Source organism: Mus caroli, unplaced genomic scaffold (assembly GCF_978045245.1).
Source record: "Mus caroli unplaced genomic scaffold, Mus_caroli_1 scaffold_7, whole genome shotgun sequence".
NCBI lineage: Eukaryota > Metazoa > Chordata > Mammalia > Rodentia > Muridae > Mus > Mus caroli.
Genome location: NW_028227262.1, coordinates 112206927 through 112219945, shown reverse-complemented (window position 1 = coordinate 112219945; position 13019 = coordinate 112206927). Strand labels below are relative to the sequence as shown.

The 13019-nt window shown below is 42.2% G+C and overlaps 1 pseudogene; it reads right to left on the bottom strand.

The window, feature by feature from the left end:
- Positions 1-11795: 11795 nt before the first annotated feature.
- Positions 11796-13019, bottom strand: part of LOC147004015 (large ribosomal subunit protein eL29 pseudogene) — a 55906-nt pseudogene continuing 54682 nt past the window's right edge.

The window sequence follows — 13019 nt, the reverse complement described above, 5'->3', positions numbered from 1 at the left end:
AGCCTGTGATCCCAGCACTTGGGAGGCAGATGCAGGTGGATCTCTGTGAGTTCAAGGCCAGCCTGGTCTACAAAGCATGCTCTAGAATATCCAGAATAGCAAGGGCTGTTACACAGAGACAACTTGTCTCAAAAACAAACAAACAAACAAAAACACAAAAAAATTCAAGGACAGTCTCAGCTACATAATAAATTCAAGGCTAATCTAAATGACACCCTGTCTCAAGCAACAACGGCAGCAAAAACAATAAACCAACCAACCAACTAGCCAACCAAACAACCAAACCAAAAACAAAACAAACAAACAAAAAAACCAAAAAACAAAAAATCTCTATTTTTAAAAATGGGGGATACAGTAAAAGCAACACTGTAAAAAAATATAGCATCGAAATATATGCAAAGAAAACATGAAAGATGACAAAAATCAATCTAAGATTTCACTTTAAGAAACTAAAAACCAGGGCTGGAGAGATGGCTCCATTGGTAAAGTGCATGCATGCAAGCATGGTGGCTTGAGTTAGAGCCCAGAACACAAAGAAGGATGGCACAGGGTTGTGTATGCCTCTCATCCCAACAGTGGGCAGGCAGAAGCAAGCAGGTCCTGGGATTCCCAATCTGTTGATGAACTCCAGGCCAGAGAGAAAGACTCTGCCTCCCATGTACATGGGCACATGTGTGCACACACACACACACCGAGCAAGAGAGAGAGAGAGAGAGAGAGAGAGAGACAGACAGACAGAGAGAGACAGACAGAGACAGAGACAGAGACAGAGACAGAGACAGAGAGACAGAGAGAAACTGAGTGTATCTCAGTGGTAGAGAACTTACACAGTATGTGAAAAACCCTGAGTTTGGTTTTCAGAACTGCAAGGAAGAAAAGAAAGGAGGGAGGGGACAGACAGAAGGACTGAGGGAAGAATAGAGGGAGGAAAGAACAGAAGAGAAAGATAAATGGGAGGGAAGGAAAATGAAAAGGAAAGGGAAGGGGAAAGAGAAGGGAAATGGAGGGAAAGAGGGAGGGAAGGGAGGAGGAGGGGAGGGGAAAGGAGGAAGGAAGGCTATTATGACTAGTCTGTGCCTACATATTTGAAAACCTAGATCAATCCCCACATGCAGAAACATGAGTAGGTCTATCTCTGGTAAAAAAAAATGGAATCGGTAGTGAACACATTTTTAAAGCAGAAAGTACAGGACCAGATGTTCAACAGATGGAGTCTACCAAACAAAGAAGAAACTGTACCAGCTTTCTGCAGCCTCCTAAACAGAGCCAGAGAGGAAACTTCCTAAGTTATACTAGGAGCTCTGCATTACCATAATGCAAATCAGACAACAAGATTACCAGAAAGGAATTCTACAGACCAGAGTGTGTGTCACATAAATTCTCAACAAAATGTTACCCAGCCCTACCATGCATTAAAAACCGACACACCACAGTGTCTTAGTTGAGGTTTCATTGCTGTGTCAAAAATGCCTTACTGCTGAATCTCATGGAGGCATTTCCTCAACTGAGGCTCCTGTCTCTCTGATGACTCTAGCTTATGTCAAGTTGACACACAAAATCAGCCAGTATTCACAGCTAAGTGATATTTATTCTAGTTATACAAAGATGATTGATCACTTGTAAACAATTATCTCAATCACCTCCACACACGAAAGAATAAAAAACAGAGACAAGATCAAGACGTTTCTTAAAACTGATAAGCAATTTAACAGTTATATGAGGAAAGAAAAGTTGATTCACAAAAACTATCTGCCCTTTCCTTCCCTCCATTCTCCCATTCTTTCTATCTTTTAAAAATTATATTATTATTATGATAATGATGATGATGATGATGCATGTGTGTGTGTTTGTGTGTTCCTGCATGTATACATGACGGGAAGATGTACAACAGCACATTTGTGGAGATCAGAAGACAACATTTGGAGTTAGTTCTCTTCTTCCACCTTTATATAGGTACTGGGATCAAACTCAGGTTACCAGACTGGAGCAGCAAGTGCCTTTACATGTTAAGCCATCTCAAAGGCCCTCCTTCATTTTTTTTCTTTCTTACATTTATTTTTAAAGAATCCTGCTATGTAGGACTGGAAACATGGCTCAGTTGTTAAAAGCTATCTTACAATCAAGAAGACAAGAATCTTGCTATGTAGTTCAGTCTTTAACTCATAGTTTTCTTGCCTCAGATTCCAGGATGTTGGGACTGTGAAGTATGTATCACCATGCCTAGTTACATGCCAGTACTGAGCAAGACAATGTACTCGACTACCAAAATGATATATCTGATTTATATATATTATATATATACATATGATCTACCTTAGGAAAATGTGAAATAAAAGAAGATCTAAACAGATAATTTTCATGTACACGGGAGAAAGCTGAAATAATGCAAAGGCATACATTAAACCCAATTGCACTTACAGATTCAATGCAATTCCAATCAAAGTCTTAAGTCATCGTTTGAAAATCAACAAAGTAATTCTAAGCTTTATATGGAAAGCAAAATACTTCAAAAATCCAACACCAATTTGAAGGAGAGTATGGATGTCAGAGGGCTAACACTACCCAATTTCAGGACTTGCTATAGAAACTTTGCCCCTTTTTAGAAGGGAACAAAACACCCATTGGGAACAAAACACCCATGGAAGTTGTTACAGAGACAAAGTTTGGAGCTGAGATGAAAGGATGGACCATCTAGAGACTGCCATATCCGGGGATCCATCCCATAATCAGCTTCCAAACGCTGGCACCATTGCACACACTAGCAAGATTTTGCTGAAAGGACCCAGATATAGCTGTCTCTTGTGAGACTATGCTGGGGCCTAGCAAACACAGAAGTGGATGCTCACAGTCAGCTATTGGATGGATCACAGGACCCCCAATGGAGGAGCTAGAGAAAGTAACCAAGGAGCTGCAACCCTATAGGTGGAACAACAATATGAACTAACCAGTACCCCCCAGAGCTCATGTCTCTAGCTGCATGTGTATCAGAAGATGGCCTAGTCGGCCATCAGTGGAAAGAGAGGCCCATTGGTCGTGCAAACTTTATATACCTCAGTACAGGGGAACGCCAGGGCCAAGAAGTGGGAGTGGGTGGGTGGGGGAGCGTGTGGGGGACTTTTGGGATAGCATTGGAAATGTAAATAAAATAAATACCAAAAGAAAAAAAAGAAAAAAGAAAAAGAAACAGGCAGTTCATGGAAAAGTGGGTGCACTCTCCAGAAAAACACCTAGCAACGTTTAGCAACAGACCCACTCACACTCAACTCAGCCTTGATGAAGGAGCTAAGGCAAACCCATGTGTAAATGATAAAATTTGTTGTTTTTAGGATTTATTTTTATTTTATGTGTATGAATGTTTTACCTACATGTATGTATATGCACCATAAATGCATGTAGTACCCACAGAGGCCAGAAGAGGCCATCAAATTCCCTTGGTGCTGGAGTTATATATGATTGTGAATTACCACGTGGGTGCTTGGAATTGCACCTAGGTTCTCGGCACGAGCAGACATTGCTCTTAACTTCTAAGCCATCTTTCTAGTCCAAAGCTAATCTTTCAATAAATCACACTGAATTAGAAAAGCACAGCAGCAACAACTCAAGTGAAAAATATAAAAAGGAAGAAAAACACTAAAGAGGATCTAATGGAGACCTTATCTTTCTCATCATGCTTGGTACTGAAAACTTAGTCAATTATGCAGGGCCAGTAAAGTAAAATGGACCTCAAAGGCAGGCCTACAACCCCTACTTTACTAAACCAGAATATCCCTAACAACAGTCTAAATATTTGTCTATATACCCACAGAAAGATATGGCCCTCATCCCTTGTCAAGGAAATTTCTCTTTGCAACGAACAGAGACCATTACAGAAAACCACAACCAATAAAAATGCAAAGTTGTGGAGCCCAGTCCCAAAGGATACACATATAGAGCAACTCCTACACCTAAGCACAGGAAACACTCTAGAAGTCAGCGGGGAAGACTGTAAAAGCCATAGGGTCAGGGAGTCTGCTGTGTGACTGTGTCTCCCAGTGATGTCACAAGCAACAACTATAAAGTCATCAACATGACTGCCTCTACATGAGCTGAACAAAGATGACACCGATAGACATGCCAAAATGGATTGGGTAAAGTCTATGAGGCCTCAACCCTACACAAAGAACTATAAGCAACTTAGAAATGCTAAGAGAAGGAGAAATAGTATTCCTCAGAGAATAACACACCAGTTGGTTATCCAAAACCAAATAGTCAGGTTTGAAAATAAACGTATCATTATAGTAATGTGCTGACTAGATAGGAATGGCCCCCATAAATTCATGTGTTTGAATGCTTGGCCATAGAAAGTGGCTCTGTTAGAAGGTATGGCCTTGCTCTGGTGTGCTCAAAAAGAAAGCAGCATGGTGACAAAGGTTGTAAAACTTGAAAATCAAAAAGACTGCATTTACTGTCTTTCCAGCATGGATTTGTTGATTGATAGAAGAGAAGCTTCATCTAACTCAGGATAGCTCATGGGCAGATCATTACATCTCTCCCATTATGTCCCTCTCTCTGTCCTGTGGTGCTCTGCCTGTCTCTACCACATTATGTGAAATCCACATTGCTGGTATCTCTTTTAAGAATGTTGGGTGCATTATGCCCTCTTCACCTAAGCCCTCCTAACACCTTCTAGAACTTTCCATCATTTGGAGAACATATTTAAAGGAACTGGAAACTTTCATTTCCTGGAAATATTGGTCTGAGTCAGTGAAGCTAACTTTTATGTTCAAATCACTTTCAAAAGTTTGAGAAGGTACTTTTAAGTTGTCTTAAAAACATAATGAACCAATTGGACTCACTGCCAGGTGTCTAAAAGGTTGAGGGAGGGAGACAGCCATGCCTTAGCCCCAGTGATTCTCTCTGATGGATGGGAATTAAATTGAACTAAGCAAGGACTTAGTCACTTTGAGCTGGCTTTGTAATTCCTATGGAAGCATAGTTCTGATTGGCACCACATATCCTGAGATTAAGTAGTAGATGCTGAACATCCTCTTTTAAAATCAAATGAACAGAGTGTGAGTGAGCAACCAGTGACAATTTAGGAGGCTGATAACATTCAGAGTGACAACTAGGACATTAAAACCATGGTATTCTGTTAATAACACATGACTTTTGCAAAGTGTATTCCAACTCTAGACTTAGTGACTTCATTATCCAGTCTAGAGACTTTGTTTTTTTTTTTTTTTTCTTTTTGTCTCAATTATTTCATAGAAGCTATGTTGGACCCTGAGGGGGCAGAATTGTCCAGATCACATGCGTTCCTCAGAGAGCTCCCAGTCCAGGAGAGATGATTACAGAAATAAATATGCAACTGGTTCAATGTGAGAATGCATCTCCTCCTCTCACAATATTAGAATATTCAGTAGAGTTTATTTTAAAAAAACAGTCTAAAAGTTTATTGACTGTTAAAGTAAAGCAAGACATCAGCATAGTGGAGGCTGATTGTTGGTTTGTTTGTTTGTTTGCTTTTGAGATGTGGCCCTGGATGTCCTAGAACTTGCTCTGTAAGTCAGGCTGGTCTTGAACTCACAGATCTGCCTGCCTCTGCCTCCCGAGTGCTGGGATTAAAAGCATGCTCCATCACCACCCTAGAGGCTGATTCTAAGCACTCAAGGACTGCTGGGAGTCCTCAGGCAAGTCTCAGATAAGCAGTAAAACCTATCTTAAAACAAGCAGAACTAGCTAAATGTAGCCTCCCTCAGCCCTGAAGCAGGCTGATCCAGACTTTGACCTTGCTGCCACTGTGAAGGAAATTACCTAAGGTGGAGCTAGATGCCTTCCTACCTAGATGGCTCTTTTGTTCTGCCACCTGCCACTGCTCTCTCCAAGACACTGCTACCTGCTGAGAAGAACCTGATACATTCCAGAGGAACATCCTATTTTGCACATAGCCTACAGGCTGGCTCCAGACACCAAGAATGGACTGGCAGGGGATGGGCCTTTCCCCCTTTTATAAGCACACTCTCTTAGTAAACAGAGAGCCTTGAACAGAATCATGTCTTGGCTCCATTAACCTCTTGCCATCTAAGTCTCTTTCAGCCCCAGCCTGCCTCCCTGGTGTACCCGGTCCGTGTAAGCCGCAGGCCGGCATACAACAGCTAAATAGAGAGACACAATAATGTGTGATGGTGACTGCCTGTAATCTCTGCATTTAGGTGAGGCAAGGAGATTACTGCAAACTTGAGACCAGTCACATAATAAGCTTGAAGCCATCCTGGCCTACATACTAAGATATTCTCTCAAAACCAAACCAATCCTATAAAACTATGACTGTGCTGTTGGGTGATTAAAGTCGGTATGAAATTGGGTCGAAGAGATAACTCAATGGTTAAGAACACTTGTTGCTCTTGAAGAAGGCCCTTGGCTTCAGTATCTGACACCCTCCTCTGTTCTCCTTACCTCAGATACCAGACACACTCACTGTATACATACATATATGCCAGCACAACCCTTAATAATAAACACATACAATAAAATAAATAAATCTTTAAAATTCATATATGAAATTGAAAATAGCATAAAATCAAGAGAATTGTGGAGTTAAACTCCTGGAAAAAATGTTTGTGTGCACATTTTAATCAGCTTTTCAGATATAAAATTTACATTCAATAAAGTGCCCATTTAAGGATTTATTTTGTCTAGTGTGTGTGTACTCACATAGCTATTAGCCAACACTTAGCTGAGTCATATTTCTAAGATTTCTTTGTTTCTCTTCTCAATGAAACTTCTAACCCAGACTCAAAGCAATAACTGACCAGCAATCTTTCTCTTGATAGAAAGGGGGTTGCTCCCCTGTAGTAATATGTAAGTGAAATTATAGCTTGGGTACCTTGTGCATTTCTTTTTATTAAGCGCAAGGATTTTGAGATTCCTCCACATTATCTGTCTCCTTGTTTATCTCTTCATTTACCCGTCAACAGATTTTTGTGTGTCTCCAACATGGGATGTGTCTTAGTCAGGGTGTCTATAGCTGCACAAACATCATGACCAAGAAGCAAGCTGGGGAGCAAAGGGTTTATTCGGCTTACACTTCCATACTGCTGTTCATCACCAAGGAAGTCAGGACTGGAACTCAAGCAAGTCAGAAAGCAGGAGCCGATGCAGAGGCCATGGAGGGATGTTCTTTACTGGCTTGCCTCCCCTGGCTTGCTCAGCCTGCTCTCTTATAGAACCCAAGCCTACCAGCCCAGAGATGGTCCCACCCACAAGGGGCCTATCCCCCTTGATCACTAATTGAGAAAATGCCTTATAGTTGGATCTCATGGAGGCATTTCCTCAACTTAAGGTCCTTTCTCTGTGATAACTCCAGCTGTGTCAAGTTGACACAAAACTAACCAGTACAGGATGGGACTCACAACTCACAAATAAATCTGTCATGAGCCTTAGTGTTTAAGTCTTTTTCTGTGTGCACACAAAGTTGTGTGTGTGTGTGTGTGTGTGTGTGTATTTTCATGAGCAGATGAATTACAGGGGAAAAACTATAAATAATGAAACAATTTTTCTGATGAGCTCATGCATACTGGGTCTTTTCTTGGCAACTCAAGAGTTTGGGGTGGTAGATTTCTGTGTTCTTAAGGTTGTCTGGACCTAAGAATCTGTCACTTCTATCTGTTATCCCTCACAGACACTAAATATAAGTGATGCCCAGAGGATCCTGTTTCTTGGGGTGACTTGTCTCACTGAACGTATTCTGGGTTTTATGGAGTATTCTTCTTATTTCTTCTTATTCCTTCTGTCTCCTGTTCTCTCTGTCTCTCTGTGTCTCTGTCTCTCTTTCTCTCTCTCTCCCCCACACATGCACACACACATCTAGAGAGATGCAGAAATTCTATTTCCAGCACTGGCCCTCTTTTTTCCTGTCATTGCTTATCAGATTTAAAGCCACATGGGGAAGGAAGCGCTCTGGGGTTCATGGACTTCAATTACAGAGTTGCCTGGACCTTGAAATACATTTGCCTTTTCGCTAGCATCTTATTTATCCTGGCACCTTTTCGAAGAATGGGATCTCGCTTCACAAAAAGTTTGTCAAAGTCAATGTTTCTAATGCATTAAAAGCATGATTCAGATAATATTATAAATACCTGAGATTCATTTAACCTATTAATTTTGAGAGAGTGTTAGACCTAGTGGGGAAACCCCCACTCCATTCCCGATTCGGCGTGCACCCAAAAAAATCACGAAGGACCATCTCTTGCTGTAATTACATGAGGACGTTTAATTACGGAGCTCCGGTCCGACATGCATCTCACACAGGAGATAACGGATGCCGGCCACGAGGCTCGAAAGCTAGGAGTTTTTATGGAGTAAGGGGCTTAGGGGTGTGGAATTCAGCATAGCGACACACTATTGGCTTATTCAAACATTAACAGAAGGATTACAGAGCAACAGGACTTTGTTCCTGTGGGCTGGGGGCTTATCTTTGTTCACATAGCAACCAGTTGATGTATGACTTTTACCTGGCGCCAAGGGGCAATAGACAGAGGGGGAGGTTCCGGCCAAATGGGGACTCAGACAAGATAGCCTTGCCTGCTTCCTTGAATTCTTTTCATCTTCACAGTTAAGATGTTCTTAGGAATGCCTTAACAACAGCCCTGCCCTGGCAGGCCTGGGGGCTGTTCGCTTTGTTCTCAGTCCCAGGCCTGGGCAGTGGGCTCTTAAAAAACTCACAAGTTACAATATTTTACCTTCCTTCAAGAGGAGCTAAGAGCTGGAGCCATAGCTCAGTGGTAGTGAAATAGGGGAGAGTGGGTGTACTTTAGAGTGAAGCTTGTTATTGCAGGTTTGCCTGGGCTCAGAACTTGGGTATTGGATGCTATCGATCATATGGAACTTCCACTGAATCAGTAACTCTCTACTCTGGCTCCTTCCTTGCCGCACAATCTCGAAGGATGAAGTATGTATGGTAAAAACAGTGAGTTTTAAAAGGAGTCTGTACTCTAGAGAGAGAATGATTTGAGAATGCAGAAAGAAAGCAGAGGCTCATCTAGAAAGCAAGGAAGGACCCAAGAGGGCAAAACCTGTTAAACTCTTTACCTAGGGGCTTTTCATAGGATTGATGGTTGAAGCTAGACAACACAGAGGTAATTCTTATTTAGATTGGTTAGTTTTCTGAGCAGATCATGAGTTGAGATTATGTAGGGCCCACATGTTCCTGCGTGTTCCCTGGCCCAGCCAGGCTGATAATATAATGCTGTTCACACTTCTTTTTAAATCATGCTATGGCCTACTCTAACTCTGTATCATATATATCAGTGCTTTTTCAGGCTGTTCCTTGTAGGCATACGGTTTTTTTTGCAACCTACTTGAATAAGTGTGAAACCTTGTCCACCACCCACCAGAAGTAGTAGAAGAGAAAAGTTATTAGGATATGGGGGAAGTGGACCTGTTTACCAATAGTTCTTTGGGGGCTAGATCGATCTTCTTTGGCAGCAGTTCACCAAATATGACTCAGCAGCTGCAGACCAGTCCTCTAGGCAGGCAGACACAACACACAAACCAGCAGCCCAGACCGCCTCAGATCGCCTTACTTCAATCCTGAAGAAACCGCAAGGCTTGCCAACCAGCCGGAGGCGAGGCCTCAGAAGCAGCAGCAATCTGCCACAGGAGCCTCATGAGCAGTTGTTGGGTGAGTTTCCTCTCTGGCGAGTTTCTCTCGAGCATCTCTGCTAGCGGAGCTCAACAGTGCTATGTAAGGCGAACCAATACATGTGTGTGATTAGTAAATAGTGAAGCGGAGCAAACCAGACCAATGCTCTCTGCTCATCTCCCACTGTCTGTGGTGTCATAATTTACTATACTCCTTTATCATGGGTCCTTTTATGTGTTTGCTATATCAAAATATCCTTTCACCTGTGTCTGCTTCAGGAAAACATTCTTGCCTGTGACTACTCCAGCAAAACACCCATTCACCTGTGTGTCCCAGCAGAGCATCATTTGACATAGCTGACTTTCCAAGGAAACTAGAAGTTTCTACTTGTTTTAGGAGACTGCATTTTATAAGCAGTTTTGACTCCATTCTGAGGGAGGACAACAACAGCACCTTCTGGTGGACCCAACAACTATGCCGTCTGTCAGGATCCACTTAACCTAGCACAAGTTGATAAAGGACTTATTCCTAGGGAAATAAAGGGAGCCACCCTATAAATTTATTGGGGAGACAACATGCACATGAATATATTAAAATTATATCAGAGAAAACCAGACCCCAAGTACTCATCAAACACCCCATATGGAAGAAAAGGTATACCTCCCTTTCCTGAGCCCCCTAAAGAGATAAACACTATGACAGTATGACACTATGATAGTATGACCTCACAGCAAATCATCATCTGGCACCTGGTGTGTGTGTGACAAAGACATGGCTCCCCAGCCTAGCTTTGTCGTACATGCTTGCCTCAGCCTATTCAACTGCCTATCATCTACCTGTTCTCCCATCTGGCCATGGACCTGACCCGTTTACTGCTCTGGACCCAGCCTGACCTCTTCATCTTGACTTCTGTAGCCTTGTTCTCAAGGCTGTCACAAGAAGCTCCCTGGTAGCACTGGTCCAATAAGTTCTCTTATCTGTTAGACTGGTCCTTTCTCAAGCCACTTCTGCAGCCTCTTGAACTCCACTGTAGCTACCTTCTCAAATATCCAGTCCGTAACCTGTGTGTGCATAAGACTTGCTATGTGCTGTGTGCTCTGAGTGTTGTTGTTAGTAAATAAAATTGGAACAAAAGAACTTGCTTTGCCTCAGGTCACCAAGGTAGGTGTATTTTATCACAAACTGCTGTCATTAAACCTGCTAAACCTTGTGAATTTGCTTTTTTTTTTTTTCAATAAGTTCTGACCTCCTGGAAAGGAAAAAGCATGTTCCCCTATGTTTCTAGCAGAAAGTGCTTAGAAAAGTTGGGGAAGAGGTCGGGCTTTGAAATCCCTGCTCATTTTTCACTGGTTGCTTGCCTTGACCATCTGCTAGCCATTAGCCCTGACTGGTGTTGCTACTGTGGACCTTGGAGATGTGGATCTTGATGGGTAATAATGAAAGTATGTCCTCCTTTGTAGTTTTACCATGGCTCTAACTACCCTCATCCCTATCAGGTGCAGCCGCCTGTTCTCTGTTACCCTTGTATTTAACTGTGTCTATAGGGCAGGTCGGGGTAGTGTGTTCTCTGAACTAGGTGGAGAAAGTTTAGAAGTGCCTTAAAAAAAAAGCCTTTAGTCTGTTACAGGTAAATGCTTTAGAATCAAGAATACATGAAAAGAGGACAGTGCCTTGTCTATGTTCCTCAGGGTTGGGGTTCAGGGGAGTCAGCCATCCTGCCAACATTGGCTCCAAGCCTTGTCCTTCATCATACCTAATCAGCTGGTACTATTATCTCTACCCAAATACAAGTGCTTCTCCTTTTTAAACCTAATATTTCTTTTGACTCTAATCTCTATCTTTACTGTGACATTTGAGCTTCAATATCAATATCAAAGAAATAAAGAAAAGATAGACTGGGAATCGCTAATGCATCAGTTCTAATATATTAGTTCCAATGCCATGGACCACCCCAGTCGGGTATGGGGGTCCTTGGAATGAGGGTCCTTGAAACTAGGTGGGTAAGGATTTGGTGGCAGTGACAAACAGAAACAAACACAGAGGCAGTTTGAATCTGAGTGTATTTTGCAGCTCTTTTTTTTTTTTTTTTAACAGATCTTGCCTGACTTTATTTGTAAGAACAGCATAGGACACTGGTCATCTGCAAATAGTGTGTGGGGAAGTGTGTCACAGCAGTCTGTCTGTCTTCACACTGGCAGGAGCCTTTTCTATGGGGCCTTCACAGGGGCCTGCGTACTTTTGGGGGCCTGAGCACCTTTGGGAGCCTGGGCTGGAGCTGAAGCCTGGGCCTTAGCTGGAGCTTTGGCTCCTGCCTTGGTTTGGACCTTAGGCTTTGGTTGGCAGAGCCTCTGACCCTTGGCCATGTAGCTTCGAATCTGCTTCCGAAGCTTAGGGTGAGGGATGAAAGCCAGCTGCTTGAGTTTGGGGCCTTTTGGCATCTTGGGCTTGATGGCCTGAGGCTTAACCAGGGCCTTGATGGCCTTTGCACGCGCACTCACTGCCTTTGCATTGCTGGCCTACATCTTCTTCAGGCCTTTCTTGTCATGCTTCTTGGCAAAGCACATGTTCCTCAGGTACTTGGGGTCAACCCTCTTAAGAGATTCGTATCTTTGTGACTGGGGTTTCTTGATGCCATTTCTGTGCCATTTTCGGGACTGTTTGTGTGTGGTGTGGTTTCTTGGACTTGGCCATGTCTGCACCGTAACAGCAGCTCCCGCAGCACCTGAGACCGGAAGAGAAAGAGTATTTTGCAGCTCTTAAGCAAGGGATTTTATACATTAAAAAACAAAACAAAACAAACATTACATCTCTTAGAAACTATATCCAGTGAAACAATCACTGATACCAACAAAAATAATTTGGCACAATAAAGCACAAAAATCATCCAAGCATTACAACTCTGAAACTATGTATTCGGTGAATCCCAAACAGAACAGGTAACATCATTATAAGTCATCAAAATATAACAATTCTAAAAGGATGTATTCAGTGGGTGGCTGTCGTCTAAGGCTAGTGGCATATTTCCAGGAGCAGGTTAATAAATCTTTAACAGTCAGTGCTCTTAACCACTGAACTAACTCTCCAGCCCCATGGTGAATTATTATTTAACTTCTAGTGCCTGATTTTTTTTATAAATCTTCAATGTATAAATTTAAACTATTTTAATTTTTCTAATTAAGGCTTTCTTTACCATCTACCAAAATCCACCTCTGATGGCACACGTGTAGCCATATGAAATTTTATTGTTGAGAAAGTTTTACCATAATAGTTTTGTAAATGATTTAGAAAGTAAAGCATTGGTTTCCCTGGGGATAAGGTCATGTTAGTGGCCCCATCTCTAGGGATGGTTTCTTACCCATTATTCTCACTTAAGATCTTGGCCTAGACTACCAGAAAC